Source organism: Scophthalmus maximus, chromosome 15 (genome assembly GCF_022379125.1).
Source record: "Scophthalmus maximus strain ysfricsl-2021 chromosome 15, ASM2237912v1, whole genome shotgun sequence".
NCBI classification, from domain to species: Eukaryota; Metazoa; Chordata; class Actinopteri; order Pleuronectiformes; family Scophthalmidae; genus Scophthalmus; species Scophthalmus maximus.
Window position 1 is genome coordinate 8,189,171 of NC_061529.1, and position 16,167 is coordinate 8,205,337.

At 41.2% G+C, this 16,167-nt stretch overlaps 1 protein-coding gene across 1 annotated transcript in view; it reads left to right on the forward strand.

Moving 5' to 3' along the window:
- The first annotated feature begins 993 nt into the window (after positions 1 to 993).
- cdin1 (CDAN1 interacting nuclease 1) overlaps positions 994 to 16,167 on the forward strand; it is a 68,860-nt gene continuing 53,686 nt past the window's right edge. The window contains exon 1 of the mRNA XM_035611038.2: positions 994 to 1,142. The gene's annotated coding sequence lies outside the window, so the exon portion shown is untranslated. The remainder of the gene's footprint in view (positions 1,143 to 16,167) is intronic.

Sequence of the window (16,167 nt, forward strand, 5' to 3'; positions counted from 1 at the left end):
CAAATATGAAACCCGATATCGATGGCCCCAGAGACTGTGTGGCTGCTTGCGTGTGTGTGTGTGTACACGTGTCTGCATGTAAGCACTACCACAGTGTAAGCAGATGCGTCCTTCATTGCATTGTGTCTTTAATCTTTTGATATTACAAGCCATTCATCATTTCATCTTGACACTTTCATAAAATAAAACCTACTTTAATTAATTTTGTTAGACATAGAGAGAGAGGGGGGGAAAGCTGGGGAAAGAGGAGATGAGGAGAGGACTCATGGAAAGCAGGTTTGGGCGTCCTGAATTAAGATTAAATTTAATGATACTTAGCTGTCAAATCTCGTAATAATTTAGTTTATTTTGAAATTTCAGACGTGTCAAAGGAAGAGCAATGACGCCAATGGAGTTTAACACGAATATAATCCACTGATTGCATGCTTGATTCCTACAATACATCTGATTTCTCATTTATCAATATGGATTGCAATGCTGTATAACTGCGAGATGAATGTCAGTGCAGAACATAGACACTTTAATATCGAGCAAATTACTGTGTATGATATTCTCCTGTATACAACTGATTTGTAAGTAACACAATATCTACTGTATCTAAGCTGAAGTGTATTGTGGCACATCATCAGCATATTACTCATTCTCTCTGAAGCACACCTTGAAAAAATGTACTGCTGCATTTTATCCACACTGGACATTAAAAGTATATTCTTTGGATTTTAATTCAAAAGTGTCCACAGGAAAAAATATCCTCAATATTTAATAACCACGAACAACAGAAACACGCGATATGGACAAGGACTCAGAAATATACGATGAGGACTGAAAGCTGTGTGTGTATACAGCATACAGTCTCTTTTTTTTCATTCCGCGAGATCATTACTCCGTGCTAACCCGCTTCTCCTTGTCAGTTGTGGGCTTCACATCAGCCTGTTTCACACTGCTACGCTCTGAACCCTCCAACGCGGCTGCAGACAGCGGAGATGGATGCTTACACTGTGGAAAGTGCGAAATTAAAAGGAAGAGTCTGATAAATTGACAGTAGGCACCTCAGGATAGAGGAGCAGGAGATGGAATGATCAACCTGACTTGAAGGGTGGAGCGCTGGGCCACTGAGGGGAGGCTGACGGATATACAGCAGGGTAAGATGTTTGGCTGGGAAACAAAAAAATGTTGCCGCGTTGTGTGTTCTTCGCTTCATTTGGGATTTGCATGTTTATTCAGCATGCACACTTTTTTTTTTTCTTCATACCCTGGCCTCATTTTTTTTTTAAACAATAAAAGTGATTGCCTCTGTATAATTTAGACCTTTTCTGTTACTTTAAAGAAGTGAAGTAATGATGTGGTATTAACACATAAATTATACATCTTGACTGAAAAGCAGAGGCCCATTCAATGCATTCTGACATAGAATATCATTTTTTAAATAAGAGATATTGAAGAAGTGATTCTCAAGTTTTATAAGCAACTGGGGTTTATAAAAGGTTTCATTTTTTTCTAATCAAAATATCCTGAAGCAATTCAAGCCAGTAAAAAGTCAGAATGTACTGTATATCAACTGAAAATAAAAATGGTCATCTGTTTCCTCCGAGTGGAGATTGTCTGAAATATTGCCAAAGGAGTATGGATGCCAAGAGCACAGCAGCTTTCTCTGCTGCTTCCTACGGTAAATACACTGAATCACCACACTGACACGCTGGATTAAAAAATAAATCCCACAATTGTCAAAGCAGAGCCATATATTATTATGATATGGGGAAAAAGTATGCCTTTGTTTGAATTATTGACATCAGAAAATTTGGGGGTTGGGGCTGGTACCGGCACAGAAATACCATAGGGACAGAAAACTAAATATTGAACTCGTATTTCTGAATTCAGTGCTTTCTCCATATTCACAGCTACAATTCTGATGGTCTCATCTCCTGTATCTGCATATGGCTGTGCACTTACAGTCTTCAGGCTGAGCCTCGGGACTGGGCCACGCTGCCACGCGTCTGTGTTAATATTTAAGGGACAATGACCAAGACATTGCTGTAACTAATTTCCTCAGAGCTCCGCTTCTCAGCAGCAACTGGCGAGGATGTTGTGTCCTTTCCGACCGGCTTTATAACTCCCTCCTGCCTCGCCTTCCTCTTCTTACTGTGGTAAACCCCCCCCCCCCGAGCATACTGCCCGGCTGCTCACCCCAGCACAGGTGTTTCCCATTGCCAGTCACAGTCCCTCTTGCCCCAACACCAACATTGTTTTAAGGCAGAGGACTCTGGGCTCTGTCCACAGGCTTCTGACAAGCCATCGGGCCCATGTTTATCTGCACGCATAAAACTGCATGCATTGCAGTGTCTACTCGCTCAGCCTCCAGGGACGACACATGGTTTTCACATTAGTCCATCCCTCTGAACGGAGTAAAAGAGACGCTGTGAGGCCTTTAGCCATCCTGGGAGAGAGCTGAGATGTAGGAAAGGATGAAAGGTAGTAGCGGGCCGGGCATCATCAACAGAATACAGTGGTTGCTTTAGAAATTCTATACAAGACAAGTGCAGTGTGACTATGCTGTTGCCATACCTGCGTTAATGGAAGTTGCATGCATGCAGTCATCTTGATAATTTCATTTGAGTGTGCCCTGAGGTGAAGCAATCTTTATTTCATCAGCTCAAAGCCGTTTATTTCATTAAAACGTCTACTTGTCCATCAGTAAGAACCTGTTCCTTTTGAGATAAGCTGCTGGAGTTCATCATAATTGCAAATGTTTGCCCATAATGTAAAGACCTTGTGGGGTCTGGTATTCTTTGACATGAAAAGGTTGTCATGCATACAAATCAGAACAAGTGACAGTAATTCCCGCCAACATTTTTCGATTAGCGGCAATTCATTGAGAAGTGTCAGAGAAGTGCTCTGACCTGCGGGGCATTATAATTTGGTCTCAGGGTTTATTTCTTATCTCTGCTTTAGTAGAATTAATTTTACCTGATTCACGGCACTTCTTCCTCCATCATTTCTCATTTGAGTTTCCAACTTCTACTACTCCTGCCTCCCACACACCTACAGTATGTGCATTAATGTACACAGCAGGTCACGCATACACACACATCTACACTCCACACCCACACATCTCATTGGCATAGCGGTTGAGAAGGGACTGGCAGAGATTGCCAGGTAAGTCGAGCCAACATGATTGACTTTATGATCGCTTTAAAGCACCAACTAGTCTCTATGCTTTCAAGAAATGCCAAAAGTTTCCAGCACAACAGTGGCAGGGACTCAGGGATGAAGGGAACACGAAGTAGAAAAGAAACCCTGCAAGTGCTTCACTTCGTAAAGCCCACCTCCCTCCCTTCCTTCATTCTTCCCTCACCCTTTCCCGCTTGGCACTTTTTAATGGCATAAAATTATGGGCCTGCGAAAGCGACAACAACTGTCTAGGTTTAAAACGTAATGCGTTGACAGGAGTGACACGGCCATTTTCTCCTCCTCCATTAGCAATGAGTCGAGGCCACCTCCTTTTGCTTTTAAAGAACCAACCACAGTGGCAGGCCATAGTTGTCAGACGTCACTTCCTCTGTCATTATCCGCTGACACACTGACTGCTGCAGCTTTCAAACTGACATGTACGGAAATACAACAAAGAAAAAATATCGAGGTGTCTAAAAGTATTCCAAGAGTGGTCTCTCCTTATTATTACAATAATGCACACTAATCACGAGCTGGATGTGGACTGCATGTGAACATTTGGAAGCGTCATAGAGCCTCCAAATGGATACGAAATATTTGTTGTCTTGGGAGAGGGATACACGTTCACGGCGAATAGCAAGACTTGTTGCATGACTTCATACCTCACCCACTGTGCTCTCCTCGCTTTGACTGGAAACGCTTTAGTTCAATCATGTGCTAAATAATGTAAAGATCTTCCCCAAATACGTGCTGTGTTTTAGCTCTGAGAATAGGAGGACTTTCAATCCGTCTTTGACATTTCAAACTGAATACGTTTCGGTTTGTGAATTGCCACCTCATCTCCACTAAGGTCCCTCTCACGTGTCACCGGCACTCCTACCGATACTGTAAATGTTGTGTTGAGACACTTCCTCTCATCCCCGCAAGACCGGTTAAAAAAAACGTTGCCTCACGAAATCCGTCCCGCAGCACAAGGGCCACGCGCTTCTGACACTTAAGATCTGTAAGCTAAAGATGTCGACCACATTCTGAGACGGAGCGAGCGCGAGAGAGAGAGAGCGAGAGAGAGAGAGAGACAGGGAGGGAGGGAGATCTATAACTCAAATAAACAGGAAGAGGATTATCTCTCGTAAGCTGCATAAGAACTTAAGTGAAGAATGTTGGCTTTTCTGAGACCATAAATAAACATGATCTCTATAAAAAGAACCTGCTCGATCGGGTCTCAGCTCGTCCCGGCTTAAGAAGTATGTTATTGTTGTTTTAGCAGCGTCCCTACATGCTGAGCCCTCCCAGTAGTTCACTGCTGCAGAGCCAAGGCCTTTGTTTGGCTAATGTCCTGTGGTGGCTTCCGATTGGTCCAAATGACCTGTGGCACCTTGTTAGCTCCTCAGGTTGACCTCTCTGCTTTATGCCATTAAGGGCAACATTTAAAAAACAGTAGCCGTATTAACAAGCTCACACTTAATGGTGTTGTTTGTCATTAACGTCACAGTGGGGTTAACAGGAACAGGGCGTTTCATAGACATGTATTCACATTCACGTACTGTTGAGTATGCCGGCTTGCACACAAACGCACACATTAACGTCTCCCCTAACTTGGCGGATATCGTCTTACTGGGGATTCGTAGTGAGCATGAAAAACAAGAGTGAACGGTCCGGGAAGCCTCCACTGACTTGTCTACATGGAGCCTCATTAGGGACATTGATGGATGGGCTTTTGCCACCACTGGGCTCGCCCAGAAGAAGAAAAAAAGCTCAGGGTATTATTAGTGTTTGTGTGTTTATAAACTGACACTTAATTACAGGTGCAAAATTATACTACATACATTAACGAGTTACGGCCCATTGAGTATAAAGCCGCCTGGATGTTTAAGAGAAAGAAGAAGTGGATTTGTGAGCAGGAATTGGTCAACGCTCGATGATTTAACACTCAAATGGCATAAGGTGAGGCAAAAATAATGTGTTGGGGGATTTATAAATCATTTTGTAGTGTTTCACTGCAGGAAATATAAAGTTTGAGGCAGCCAACATTAGAAGTGATTCCTATTGGGGAAATGCATGAATTAAACCCTCTGAAGTGATTTTTTATTTTTGAAGATATTTCTCTTGTGTCCTCTTGCAAGGAAATTTGAAACAACCTTTCAAAAAAATGTGGAAGGTGTGTTTTCTAAGAGCCACCCCCCCCCCTCAGTATCTTTGTTAAAGGAATGTCTTCTGATGTATAAAACATCAGTAAAAGAGCTAAAATGACAGTTAAGAGAACAAAATGCCTAGTCACAATTTTCCCCCACTCTCCCAAGTTGTTCAGCTTGAGTCCAGATGCAAACACAAGTGCCGCATTATCACATTGTGCCAGCAATTTTGAAAGAGAAAACTACGTCAGTGAAAGATATCAGAAACAGACCTCTTATAAAAATCTTCTTTCATGAAATGTATAATCCCTCTAGATTCTTTTATATATGATTTCAAAGCTTTTCTGTAAATATATATATATATATATATATTTATTTTCTTTTAAAAGGAAATTTGCTCCATCTTCATTATAATTTACTGCAAGAAACTGATTTTTATTTCACGAGCGAGCTGTATGCCACGGAGAACTCACTTCCTTTCCTCGTCACACACACCGCTGTAGTTGTGTATCGGATTTACAGCTGCTAGTTTACTTTTATACCGGAGGAGGTCATATGATATGATATTTTCTGTTTCCCAAAATGGCTTCAGCCAAGGGCCCAGACATATAAAACACACTCCTGACAGCGATACATTTCACGTGATGACACTACTCTGAAACAATCTCGATATTGCCTTTCCCTGTCATAAACAAAACCTGACCACAGTTCTGTTCAGCGGCGTGTGTGTGTGCGAGTGTGTGTGTGTCTGTGTGTGTGTGTTATGCTGTCGCTTTGTCTATCCAGTGTGTGTGTGAAGGGGTAGGTATGGCGGAGGGACATGGAGACAAAAACTCTCTTATTCTCAGTGGTAGATGGGTTCACTCGGGGGAGAGCAGGGGGAACGGTTGTAAAATGCACAACTCCATGGTAACTGAAGGAGATGTGGCTCTGCCGAGAAAAGAAACAAATCGAGAGAGAATGGGCAGGAGACAGGAAGGAGCGGGGAAGGAGGGAAGGCTGAGAACGAGTGAAAGAAGAAAGAAAGCAAAAGGGAAGGGAGGCGAGCAGACAGACAGAAAGGGATGGAACAGACGTGGGGGAACTCTGGCAGGTGCTTCATCATCTGCTGAGGCATTGTCGGGCCGCCCGTAAACAGTCATTGGGCTCCTCGAGGGAGCAACCTTCTCCATAACTAGCACAGGTATAAATCTGCCTCTTAGCCACTAAATTAGACACATTCTTGAGAGAGTCTCACTCTGCAAGTACTGCACAAACCTGAGGGGAAAAGGGAAGAGAGAAAATTAAGCTAATCCACCGAGATTAGCAGACGGGGCGCATGAATAAGGTGTAACCTATGTGAATTTAACCAGATGGCCACTTTGATCCCTACAAAAAAATTGTTAATGTTTTCTCAAGCAGAGCTGCTATGAATAGTTTCTTTACACGCAGCAAGAATTAATTTCCCCCACCATCTCCAAGAGCTGTCATTGCATCATGTGCAAGCTCCTGCTGTGGCTCAACGCCCAGGGCCAAGTCCAAGGTCTGCGCTCTGTCACCTCGTCACAGTGTTTATCCTGCATTACGACTCTGAAAACAGCGACACGCCCGTTACTTCTTTTTTTTTCGGACTGAATTTTTCTGACCTATGAAGTGGTGACATTGTGACACTTGGATATTGTTTTAACACTTGCGTGGTTTGGTGGAGGGAGGGGAGGTTTGTGCAAAATACACAGAAAAAGGGGTTGATCTTACGTTCTGAACACATGAAGATTTTACCGCTGTGTGTGTGTGTGTGTGTGTGTGTGTGTGTGCGCGCACAAACTGTACAATTCAGATCTGTGAAGAGCATAACATTTTCAAAATGTAAGATATGATGAAAAGCCATTTAAATTGGATGTCAATATAACGGACACAGTGTACACTGTATATTCTGTGGATACACGTACACACACTTTTACCCAAAATGTATGACAAAAACTGTCAAGTGGGTTAAAACAAATTGAAAAGTTTATTAAAGTGTTTGGTGAAGAGAATAATTCTTCACACTGTGTATATATTTACATGCCATATCTGCCCCGCTGAATGCTATCTGCAGCTTTGAACAACTTTTCTGAAGTCGAAGGTCAGATTTGTCACCAAAAGGCCAGGCAAACATGAAACTCAAGTGCACCGTGATGCGTTGTCAAGGGATGCTAATCTCCCAAACACTCCATCTGTATTTGCTGAAACATTGCCTCACTCACAGCCTGTTTGCTTGAATGGCACTTTACTTGACCGCGTTTTGTTTTTTTCCAAAGGCATCCCGAGGCTCAACGGCAGAAATCAGGTCTATGTGCAGACGTTTCTGTGATAGGTGAAAAACACAGAAATAAACAGGAGGTAGTCACACAAATTAAGACATCCACACTCTAAACCATAGACAAAGCACTAATGCAATCGCAACATTATTTTATCAATGAAACTGACTTTTTAATTATATCAGTACAAAAAGTAGGTAAGAGAAATTTAAAAAAAATACCTAACTTCAACATTTTTTAAATGTTTAGTAGTTTTCAAATGTGTTGTGCAAGATGTAATTAGCACTCCTAAGTCAACACTTTCATTTGTAAAACAATTACCTGCATTAGTCCATAATATAAGTCTCAGCCTTCCTCAGTCCTCCAGTTTAACACAACTATTTCACTAGTCCCCCTCTCACACCGCTCTCAAAGTTTCTCAAAAAAAAAAAAAAAAAAATCCCCCTAGGACTTTTTAACATTCTAATAAAAACGATTTTACAGAGTGGTGTGAGTGTGAATTTTTGGGGATGATGCCGTTGAAGGAAAAAATCCGGAGGTGAGCATGAGATTGTTAGTGAGGGACAGGAAGAATAAAGCAGAGGTGGTGAGCATATTATACCCATAAATCAAGAAACCACCATGTCAGAGTCGTGCAGTAAGTAACATTTAAGTTGGTGGAATTATGCTGGCCAATGAGAAAATGATGCTGGGAAAATTAGATCAAGGCTGAGTTAATGCTGCTGTGCACTTCAACATAAAAAGCGAATATCCCAAAAAATAATCATGCTCATGTGTAAATTTTTCACAAACTTCAGAACTATAGAAAAGTATTTTTTTCCAGTAAATTCTTAAATTACCAATTTCTTGTTTACATTTTTTTTTTGGGATTGATCACAAGCACAGACAAAAGTGCATACTAAATCAAGCAAGCAGTAATCAACCTTTGATACAATAAGCCTAGTGCTTACAGAAATCATCCACTGGCCACCTTCTTAATGAATAATTGATGCCCATCTTAACAGGCTAATGAATGAATGTGGTTTGGGTTTGAGTGATAGCCCTCTCATTGGAGAGTTATCCCAGGAGGGACGGGGCACTCGAGACCGGAGGTGCCATCCTCTATAAAATGTATAATTGGTCATTTGACATGAGTGACTTGACTGTGTGTGTCCGTGCATCTGCCACTGCAGAGTGACCCCTCTGCACTGTTGTTTATTAGCACTGTTCCAGGTTATCACACCAATTAGGGGTGGGATAACAGTGATCAGGAGAGGAGAAACAAAAGAGTATAAAAACGCATTCGATTACCTGTCGGAACGGAGGATCCGCTCGCCGATGGCAAGTATAAAGAGAGCGCTCTTTTAACCTCACTAAAAATAGTCAGGGAACAGTAAATAATCGGGAAGTATTTATAGAATGGAGTGAAGAAGTGACAGATGCATAAAAGGTTTCTTGTTTTTAAAAGTGCATGCTGTGTGTCTCAACTAAAAAAAAAAGGAGCAGTGTAGAGAGGTGAAAAGGCCCTAAAGGCTGTTCCCTGTGTGCATTGGAGTTGGGCTTGTCCAAACAATCATACTTACACTTTTAGCACTATTCATGCACACACCCTATTTCCACAGATAACATTCCCGCTGCAGTTTCGGTGTGGCACTCTGACTAAACAATTCCTTATTGACATGAGCTCCGGCCTCACAATAGCCACAAAACATCAGGGTTCCTGTTTTTGTTGACACTGTTGGAGCCCGCCATTGACGGCGAAGCCACTGTGGACACAGCGATGCATAATTGGAGCTCTCCGTCATACAATACAAGGAATCAACCCCTTTAAATGTTTGAGCATGATAAGGCAGAGAGAAGGCACACAGAGGGGGAGAGGGACGGAGACAGGGGGGGAGTCAGGTGAGTGGAAGTGTGTGAAGTTGATGGAAATGGAGAGTTTGGAGAGACTGTTGAATGGAGCACCACTAGGGGACAGTAGTAAGTCATGGACGGCGGCGGCGGCGGCAGCAGCAGCAGCAGCGCCCGTATGTGTGTATGTATGCATGAGAGCGTGTGTGCGGCAAACAGTGAACAAAAGACTTTCTTTGTTGCACTCTCAGATAATAAAAGAATTCAGAAATAGCTACTTGACTGCTTTAGAAAAGATCTTGACAATGCGTTGGCCCATAATGCACAGGAAAAGCTCTAGATTTACATAATCATATGTAATGTAAACCACTACGCCGCTCCGCAGCCAACAAACAAATTGACTGGGGAGAGGGTGACAGCTTTCCCCTATGGACTTTAAATACTTACTAAAAGTACATTTTGATTCATCTACTCGCAACAATAGCACAGCGTTCGCAAATTTTGTCGGCCTCGCGCGCTGATGATTCAACAGAAAACAACCTTCCCTGGTAAACACCTAAATATACTAAAGTCACAAAATGAGAGGCGCCAATTTTAGGCATAAACTGTATTCCTTTATTTACTTAAAATGATTTATAGCTTTAATTATTGCACTCCCCCCTAAAGAAAGAGGCACACAATGTAATGCCGATTCCACAGTGACAACGGCTAAGATAGCAGAAGTTATATGTGGTGTATATATATAGAAAGAAGCCTGTGTGTTAATGAGACACAAAAATACAGGGCAGCTTTTCAAGATCAAGATGAATGGCCAGTGGATTTCACTGTTACTTGAGGGATTACTACTTATATTTGTTCTCTTTTGTGTTGTATGTTAAAAAGGGTCATTTGTTTGTTAACTGGTTAAACCAGGGAAGTTAACACCTCCACATACCTCTGACATCAGAAGTAACTGTCAGGAGGGAGGCAGTGTTTCTTTTTTGCTATGGCAACCGAGGACGTATATTCAAAACATGCTGCCTCCTCCTCCTCCGCCTCTTCATCATCATCATCATCATCAACATCTACCTCCTCCTTCAGCAATTAAAAGCAGAACAATAACAATATTCACCGATGACAGCGGCGTCTGCACAGTAGTTATGCCCTTCGTTAGTTTCACAATGTTCCTCATGAATTAGTTAAGTCTGTTAATTGCACATTTATTACACCCAAGGCCACAGAGAGATGTACTAAATGGCTCTGGAATAAAATAACACTTGAACACACGTATGTATAGGAAGTGTGAGCGATAAATTAAGCTTTTAGGTCAGATCTTATCCTTGTGCGACAAAAGTAAATCCTACAAATTGTATTTTCTTGCCATTTAGTCTAAGAAAAGTGGAACATATTTAAGCATTTTGTTGTGAGGACAAGGAGGGTAAATTCAGAATAACACATTTTTATTTAACGTATTTTTTTTTAAATATGTATGGCTGATGAGCATTTGTGAGAATAATTAAGAAATAATAAAATTTGATTTAGACAATTTATATTTGAAGAAAAGAAATAACTACAACAGTCCTAATTAGTCCAATATTTACATTTGTCTCAAGTGCTTCCATAACAGCATGGCGACAATCATATTTATTCAGAGACGAGAAACTAAGGCAAATATCAGAATGATCCGGCGGCATAATCTCTTTGTGTTTACACTTTATCATCGCCTTTTCTGATCTCCGGCGTGTTTCATTATGGAGTGACGTTTGAGTGACACTGCGCCGGCTGTCACAGCCATGTGCTGAGGTTCCCTCTCATTTCCAGCACCAACAATAATAATGACTATTCGAGTGCTAGCCCCACTATTTGTGTTATTGTTGCGCGGTGTCAGACACAGGCCCTGACGTTTGCTGTGCTATCAGCAGGAGTGCACAAATACAAATACATTTGCCTGAGTTATTGACCTTTATCTCTCCACTTTCTTGACAGCCTTCCCCAGTTATTGACAATACAAACACATGGGACGACGCATAACCTTTCATTTACAGAGCACTCTCTCTCCCTTTTTGTCTCCCTCCCTCTCCCTCGCTCGTTCTCTCCCTCCGTCTGTGTCTCTCTGCTCTTTGCAATTTGTTTAAATAAAATGGGGCAGACAATGGTGGCGTTCATTTCTGCCATTTTTCTTTCACTCCAAATTTCAGAGGATAATATCATTAGGCCCGATACAATGGCTGCTATTCAGCCTTAGATACACAGATATTTCAAGTATTCAATATAGTTTTGACATCCTGACATTAGGGGAGAGTGTTGTTTCCCTATTTGTTTGCTTACAACGTCGATTCCTTCATAAATCTTGAATTCCTAAGGCGAGATGTTTGTCTTTATGATGTTCAAATTACCACAAAATATAAACAAGATGAGTGTAGTCAAAACATGAATAATATGCAAAAGATGTACAAATGAAAATAATTTTGAAAAACTAAAAATTGCTAAAGTTGAGAAATGAATATTTACAGTTTATATATATGCATGGATGATTTATATTTATGTTTAAATACATAGAAAAAGTATATATATATGTGTAGTTGGATGTATTTATGAAGAATGAGGAACAACATAATTATTCTGAAAATGGGACTGAATCCATAAAGCTATAATAAAGAGAATAATTTACTGCATCTCAATACAGCTTTGAATAACAATGGTCATAAAAACCACTAGTATTCCACTAATGATTCTCCTCCAGGATTTATTGTGTTTTTCAATGTGTGTCCTCTTGCATTTCAGCGTGAAAAATAGCATACATAATATACGGGTGTCCCCACCAGCCAGCCCCTCTGCAGGTACTTCAGAGCCCCAAAATTAAATTTTAAACAATCCAGACCGGTGTTTGGTGACCATGGTTAATCATCAAGAAACAAAGACATCAAACAATATTTGATAATGAGAAAAATGCCTCCAGGATATTAGAGGATGGGGGTAGAGCACAGCGTGAGCCTCGGCAGCAGAGCTAGGTAGAGAGGCCAGACCAGACACAAGCTGCATTCACATGTCTGTGTGTGGTGATGGTGGGTGTCTGCATGTGAGTGTGTGTGTGTGTCTGACAAAAAAAGCACATCCACGCACAAACGACCCATGCGCACGCACACACACACACACACACACACACACACACGCACACGCTTGTATGTACACACCTAGTGACACAGAGACCTCTTATGGAGTTAAAAAGCCATTAAAACATTGCCTCTTTTTTAAAGTTCATGACGAGCTAATTAGAATTCAGTGTATGGAGCCAGTGGTGAGATTACAGCTTTGTGAAATTGTGCTTCATTTTGAACTTCACTGCATCATGCCTCAACCCAATTATCTGCAGTAATAAAATAGCTTAGTGAGGCTCCAAACTGTGACTGACAAAAAAATACACATGAACCGAAAAAAAAAGTTTCTATATAGATAAAAGTGATTGTTTACCCCCAAAATTTCTAAAAGGCTAGATTAATATTCAGCGTACAATTCAAACTAAATATTATTGCATTTGAATGATACTGAAATACCTCGGATGTGAAACTGGAAATTTTAACATTTTAAATGTTCACACATAAAGAAACAACACAATTATGTTGAATAAATCATGAATTTCTATCTCTATGGAAAGAATGTTTCATTTTTCATCAAGTCAGTCTAATTAGCACTAACTAGAATTAAGAAGTTGGGGAGACAGAGAAAGGGAAGGAGGGGAAGGAGTGTGGGGTAATGAGGAGAAAACGCTTTTTTTGTTCCCCCTCTTCCTCTGTCATACTGTTATTGGGTTATCCTTGATTGACACAACGTTAACGGTCTGGCTAAATCGAGGCAGATCCAACAACCTAGGCCGAATAGCAGCATGTGCAGCCACCTCGGTCATGCAAATTGCACCCGGGCAACCCGTTGACTATGATTAATGAGCCTCGGCTGCAGCCTTTGTTTCCGCGTGCAGCCGTTTAGAGTGAAATACAATCCCAAAATATTATCAATCTCCTATTAATCCAGTAAATCTGCTCACATCGCACATGTTTTGTTTTGTGATTTTTTGCAATTTACAGCCAAATGTGAGCATGTGTGTTTGCACATGAACGTGTGTGTACGTGTGTAAGCAGCCCAGTTGCATTTAATTACATGTCATCTAATTAAATTCATTAAAGCATAATAAAATAAATGGAAGAAACAGCTTTGAAAGCTAGGGTGAAACACATGTGTCTTGTCTCCCATGATGTAAAATATGGATGTGGGATTTTCAGGGGCAGTCGTGCTGTTCTGAGGGGGATGCATGAATCCGATACCTTGCTAACACTACAGGCATTTCCTGGTTATGGCTTGCCTCATGTTTAAACTGTGATTTTTAGAGCTGAGAGCCTAGACTCCCTAAAGATCGGAGAGCAATTCTGTGGTGCAGAGGGGTGAAGTCACTCACCTCACAAGAGAAAAAAAAAAACATTATGACAGTAATGCTGACAATCTAGTGTAGGAAAATGCTCTCTTTGTATGGAGAGTAATATTAGTGGAAATTGATGCGCAAGACATTGGAGGGTTTGCAATTTCCTTGAAAAGTGTGATAAGGAAAGGAAATTATATTTAAAAAAATTCTCTGAATAAAAAAAAGAATCTCAACCACACACACATTTTCTCCCTACCGCAGCAACACACTCTCCTTCTGCTGCAAGCAAAATGTAAATGTTTTCCAGGCATTAAGGTATATAAGTGCCATTAGTGGCACAGTGCTTAGCACTACAATGGTGTGCCGAGAGCGGTGGAGCAGAGATCAGTGCAGAGTCTCCTGGATATCAGAGGGAGACATCCTTTGTAAATTCATCTCCCACTGTGAGCAGTCTTCACAGCTGGTTAACGGCACGGTGTGTACCACTGCCCTGTTTACACGCAGGCCCCAAAAGCGCTCGTCTTTCCCCCTTGCATCCTTTCCCTGTATCCCCTCCATCGCCTCGCTCTCTCCTTCAGCCTTCATCGCAGACCACTGTGGCTCTCCTAGCCATCAAACATGCACGCAGACACAAACTGAGTCAATGCAAGGTTGTGTGTGCGCACACAGGGGAGCGCAGCAGACACTTGCACACAACAACATCTTTGATCCAGTATAGCTTTTGGAGCCATTTACACTACACTACCTTCCAACCCCTTTTCTGATTTTTTTTATCTTTTTATACCATCACATTACACTGATCCTTTTATACTTATTACATACGTGGCTCCGCACCAAAACCACTGATCCTCTGATACCTAGACGAGTAAACTGCTCTTGCTGCCCCTGACCTCAGCCCTTTGTAGCAATCAGACCAGACTTCCTCAGAGGCCCAGATCTTATCTCGCCATACCAATCCCACTACACAGCTCCCTTTTGTAGCCAGTACAGAGCGCTGAGCCCTTTTCAAAGCCAGGGACTGTGCCGGTGAGCACACAGCCCGAGACCTCAGCTCATCTCAGTCATCATACTACACTGCCCAATAACAATGAGCTCCATTTTCTGATGCACCACAGGTCAGATAGAGTCTTTCTGCTCACCGCTGCATTGTTCACTCGCAATGAAGGAAACCAGCAATGCTGTTCTCAAAAGAATGTTACACTCTTACATAAAATGACTTGACATTGTCATACAGACTCAAAGACAATAATGCAAATTTGAGTTTAGATTTTTTTAGTGTGTGCACATTTTAAGGATAATTAATTGTGGGGATGATTTTCTATTTTTTGTGTGCAAAAATTATAGAATAAATCCTCATGTGATTTCCATAACAGATGTATCCAGTATATGAAAAAACAACAAAAATATTTTAAAAAATGAACGTGAAACTCACCATAAAATGAGTGAGATTTTTAAGTACGCATCTGTAAGTAAAGAGAGAGGGTTAAAGAGAAAATCTATTAGATGGAGGTTTAGCACTGTTCAGAGACTAATTATGACATTGTTAAATTATATTGAGCTCAAGGGATGTATTTGACAAATGAGGTCTTAAAAGGTTTTAGTTTTATCTCAGTGTTATCTAAAACCAACACTCCAGATAGAGACAATCATGCAGTTGAGAGGTGGGAAAAAATAAACTGAAATAATCATAAATCGACTCCTCAAATAGAAGTTTGCATTTGTAATCATGAATAGCAATTTCAAGCATTTATGGAGTTACAAATGTTACGACCAGAGCAAACATTTATCATTTAAATTCAACGTTATTCTTCTGCGTCTTCTCTGCTACAGCACCGTCACATTCCTTGGTGTCATTTACATATTTTCGTTCAAGGGGGTTTTATAGCACTGCCTCCACTGCTGAGGTGGAAGGTGTTGATCACTCAGAGGCCCACAGTTGAGGATAGCTCACAAAAAAGTCTTGAGAGGGATGTAGAAAATAATTTAGGAAAGCCCAGACCATTATTCTGAGGGGGCAGAACTTCTATCTACACCCCAGATTCTGCCAGTGCAAAGGTGAAAGAGTGGACTTCATTCCATCAGCGATGCTCACTGTGATGCTCAATGCAGTGCAGCTTGGTATTGTCATATCAGGTAAAATCCACTATCACATTTCATTCAGCAGTTTAGGATGGTGCACTATTTGGGATGGGGTGTAAAAAACAAAAAACTTTGTTTGAATTGGAGCTCTCTGTTCAGATTTGCATCTCTTTAAATTTTCTTTTTTAATGCAGCAATACAAACAGAAAAAAACAGGCCACTGAAGTTATGTCACAACCTCCAGCACTGTCAGGGGAACTATCGGCTTTATATCACATTTGAATTA